Here is a 5,344-nt window from a genome sequence, read left to right on the forward strand (position 1 = left end):
TTATAGCGGAGCCGCGTTATCGCACCCGCGTCTCGCGCCTACTGTGGAGCCACGCGATGCTACACCCCGCTACAAGGCAGCTACGCGAGAGCTACACATTTGAAAAAGCTACCAATTTCGATGTAAAATAAAATTAGAAAAATGCTTTTAAAAATATGATAAATTGGTGTTGATAAAGCATTGCTCATTAGTCTATTAGATCTCCAAATGCACACAATCCTAACTTACTTCTTACACGTAAATATGATAAGCATAGCGTATAAAAAGACTTCAGTAACAGTACTTAATGAAGAACCCGTAAAAGTTCGGTGCAGAGAATGCAGAACTGAACCTGGGGAAAATATCCACCGGATCCGAACCGATAGGTACCTATGCTGTTAATTTAGTATAATGAGAATTTAAATAGCAGCTGCACCTTATCTGAACCAAACCCAACATTTATGAGACTTTTCACAAATGTTTTAAAATCCAAGCGGTCACGCGTAACATTAAATTTAACTCGTATTTGTAGAGGACGTTTAATCGCTTGTTAACGGTCGGTGACCGTGGTAAATCTCTGGTAATCCGGTGCAGAACAAATATAGTTGAGAGGCAGATAAGGTGCGTCCGGCGTGAGGACGGCTCGGACGCGGTCGCTAATGTGCCATTTGTATGATGATGTGGCCCGCGGCCCAAGTCCTCCCCACGGTGTCCTCACGACGTCGTGTGGAAGTGACGCTGCTTCAAGTAATGGGCTTGAAGTTTTACGACTGTCGTAAATAGGTACCTGAAGCTACGTGTCTACCAGACTTCAATACTGTCAGTGTACATACCTTATAGTGTTTAGTTCTCTAAATATAGCTATGCCTGATGAAGGACGCTCAACCTTCAAAAAAATTCTCAATTCTACCAACAGCGTTATCTACCCCGTGCAATCCATATTAAGTATAACACAACACGTCTCATGCCATAGACTTTACTCTTTCTTTCCGTTCGACAACTCTAGGTCGTAGTAATTCATGAACCTACGCCACATTAGTAGAAAAAAAAAAACTAATAAACATCTTAGATTCGTTGTGAGTCTATTTTAATTTTAGTGCTGGAAAATAGTCAAGGAAAAGAAAAACCTACACAGCGCAGTGTGGACGTGTATCTAAAAGCGGGCGCCAGTGTAAACAGCGGCGACAATATTTGCTTTTTCTGCTAAAAAAATGACCGGCGGAGGTCAGTTAATTTACATAGTAAACGTGCGCTTAGAATGGACCGTCACGCGCGGTCAGTCGCTCACAAGACCGGCTATCAAGGACAGGGCGGTGGACCGCGCCGCTTATAATTCACAACCTTTTAATTTTGGACTTTATAGAACACTTTTAATATGATCTTTTTGTTTACGAAAAGGGCACACATATTTTGTTTATCCATACGAACAAAAATATCTAGATTACATATTTTTATATCCGTACCCAAACTGAATTTGAAAATCTTTTTGTTGTTCATGGGCCGTTTTGCAGTGGCGGAAATTTTTGGGAAACTCTAAGCAGTATTTTTAATCAGACTGTTTTCATTGGACAATTTTGGTACATACGAAACGTGCAAGGCTTCAGAGAGTAAATTTCTAATCCAATCTCCTGGACTTGCGTTTTCCGTTATTTTATTTTTTCTTAAAACCTCGGGTGGAGGCTTTGAAGATGGAGACACCTATAAATAACCCATAGAAAAAAAACAATTAACTTAGCTGTTGTAAACATCGACCTTGTTCGACCTTATAATGCCTATCGATAAGTAGATACGTAGGTAGATACCAAAATAAGAAAGCTAGATTTACGACATTATATTATATTTTAAAACATAAGATAGATAATGCTTGCCAGGTATACTAATCATGATGCACTCTGTACTCATAATGATGTCGGATGGCGATAATTTAATTTAGCCTTGATGGTGTAGCGGATGAGTCGGCGTTAAGAGTGCGTCATTAGCGGTTATCACTTCATTCCGGATGAAAAAACTTCAACAGCCCTCGGCGTCTCTCACGTGCGTTTATGATTTATTAATTTTCACCTTCATAAATATGGTGCACGCCTGTATAATGAGTCGACAATATACAAATTATTTGCAACCAGTGAATAGAATGTAGTACCTACCTACGTTAAGTGTTTAGTGCCATGAAAAAACGGGCTAGACCTTTCTTTCAAGATTTGATATCTTATTACCATACCTAAATAGATTCTAAAGGGAATGCCATGCATATTGTTGTAGCTGCTATTTTATAAACATTTTTTTTTATTTCTTGATGCGTTGCGTTTTGTCAACCAAGACGAAATATCAATCAAGTTTAATCACGTACTTATCTGCGGTCAAATAATAATTAATAGGTCACCGACACTTCTCGTTATTTACATATTTATATGAAAAACCCAATGAACATTAAGTATGTTAGTACCTTCCTAACGAGCAGCTAAGATTCATAATTTGGTATTCAACTTTTATGAATAACTACTGTAGAGTAAAAAATTGTTTAGAACTAACTACACTGTTTAATTTTATGTCTTTACGTGAGTAATCTGAGGTATTGTCTACCTAGGTAAACGCTAGGTCTAATCAAAAATCACAGGAAAGGATTTTTAAACTTATTTATCTATCCACTGTTTGTCTACCTAATTGTTTACTGTAGATTTATTTCACTATTGTAGCGGATGGTATCCTGTGAGTTCCTTGAAAATGATGGAGGAGACTAGAACCTACTTACATACCTACGCATTGAAAAGGTCTATCTAAAAGATTGTATGTCTATAATCGGCAATATTTCTGTAATATCTATCACTTGTATAGGCAGCAGGAAGTATGAATGGAACATCGACATGTAGGTATCTGTAGTAGGACGCAAGCCGAGAGGATTGCGGAGTCAGCAGCACGCGCGATCGATAGGCACGCATCTCCGCCTGCTTATTCCATAGCTTTTTGTTCTGGAAGCTTAATATTGGGCATGTACATAAATAATTACTTTATTTTTTACTTTAGTGGTTTCTTTGATACTGATCAGCAACACATAGGTATGTAGGTAGGTACCTACTACTGTATCTATTGGATTAAACAAACATCAAGTCAAAGAATTTAATTTAAAAGTAGATACCACGAACTTCAATCACTAGTTCATTCACAATACATATTCAAGCGTAGAAGTTACCCAATTTTAACAATAAAGATTAAAAAAAAAGTTAGATACCCAGTAAACCATGGCATCAACAAGGGCGGATCCACCGTTGTGGGCACGATGGGCATGCCCACAACCTTAATAGACTTGTGACGCCACACTTTTACGGTCTTTTGAGATCGATAGGCTGATGATAATAAACGCCTTTATAAATTAAATAAATAATAAATTTGCCTTAATAAAATTTAAAAAACAATGAATCATGAAACGGGTTGGACGCACTTGGTGCACTTTTCAACTTGTACACCATGCTCAAATGGTGCTCTTCGCAAATTGTGAACTTCGCAAAAGGGGCACTTTTTAAGTGGACTGGATATTTTTGTTTTTTTTTTCTATTTAAAAAATGAAAGTTTTTTTTGCATAGGTAATTTTCTGAAAAATACAACGCCACGGGACTTAGAGAGGTGACACATTCCGACTGTCCTTGCCGCACGCCTGCTCGCTCCATAATTACAATAGATTGACTGATTACTTAAAGTTATATATGAATTCCTTAAAGTTAGAAAAAAACCGCGAGCGAAGCGAGCGCTTTTAACTTTTTACATATTTTAATTTATTCTGCCCTTAGTTTTTGAGTCCTCAATCTAACAAACAGTTGAGGCACCGAAGTGACAAAAATCACTGGTGCTGAGTTTAATTTGAGAGTCCTGGAACCAACAATTAAAAATAATAATTTCTAAGCTGGTTTTTTTTAAGCGGTCCAGGTACTTTTGTGACCCAAAACTCAAAAACTTTCGCGCTCGCTGCGCTCGCGGCTTTTCCTATATGCAGTGCTTTCTTTTACTGCTTTGGGTAGTTTTGTGTCCCAAAACTCAAAAAATTTCGCGCTCGCTACGCTCGCGATTTTTTAGCTTTACGCATCTTTCTTTTAATTTTTTTGGGTATTTTTGTGACAAAACCTCAATAAATTGCACACGGCACTGATGGTAGGTATATATAGTATTAATATGCGTTTAGATATAATCCACAAAAAAAAAATTAAGGTGCTCAATAGGTAGCCGGATGCCACCCTACGCCGCCACTGGCTGTGACCACAACCTTTTTTGAGGGCTGGATCCGCGCTTGGGCATCAACGCTATTCCCAAATTTTCACCGCTAACAGTAGAGAGGAATATTGTTACATAGGCATATTGTAACCTACCTTTAGTAACTCTCTACAAAGTCTTAAGCAAATCGTTGTTTGTACATGTTTCGGTACTACGAATCACCTATTCACTTTATCCAGATTTTTTATCTCATAATTTAACATTTTCTCTATGATTCATTTTCCATATTTGATATGTGAGCCAAGCCAACGGATTAAGGACTACTGCGGAACCCAGTACTATGTAGGTACGATTCACACTTGGCCGGTTTATTTAACTCAGTGTTACCAGATCTTTAAGAAACAAGGGGAGCAATCACACTTGATACTCTTCTAATATTGTCTGTATATTAAAATTGTTTAATAGATCTTACACAAAGTGAGCCAGATTTCTCTTGTTCGTAATTCTTGGACCCCTGATTTGCCAAGCCTTTTACGTTAATATATTATCTTTACTGTTACGTTAAATAAATGATGTAGTTACACTGAGAAGTAAGAATCTAATGACTGCATTTTGATGTTGTTTTATCAAACTAATAGACCACTTTTTCTATTTATTAATCACTATAGTCTGTTTTTTAATCTCGTAGACTAAATTGACACTTGCAAAATGTCAAACTTTCTAATAATTTTGCTAGCTCTGTGGTGCAGTGTTGTACTTACGATACCGGTTCGTTGAATCGTAACTTTTTATCTATAATAGACGAATTTAATATTCATTCAAAGTTTTATATTTAAAATTCACGTACGTACACATGGCTGTACGACGTGCTACAAACTGCCAGGGATATCTGACCACGCAAAGCCATGCGTAATCATCAAGGATAAGCCCATTATTTCAGGATGACTTATTGTAAAAAGTTACGATTCAACGAACCGGTATCGTAAGTACAACACTGCACCACAGAGCTAGCAAAATTATTAGAAAGTTTGACATTTTGCAAGTGTCAATTTAGTCTACGAGATTAAAAAACAGACTATACGAGATTAAAAAACAGACTATAGAGTTGCTCATATATTATGTTTTAAATTTTTTGCCGTACCTTCTCTTAACTGGCAACATTGTT

Source organism: Helicoverpa armigera, chromosome 6 (assembly GCF_030705265.1).
Source record: "Helicoverpa armigera isolate CAAS_96S chromosome 6, ASM3070526v1, whole genome shotgun sequence".
Taxonomy (NCBI): domain Eukaryota; kingdom Metazoa; phylum Arthropoda; class Insecta; order Lepidoptera; family Noctuidae; genus Helicoverpa; species Helicoverpa armigera.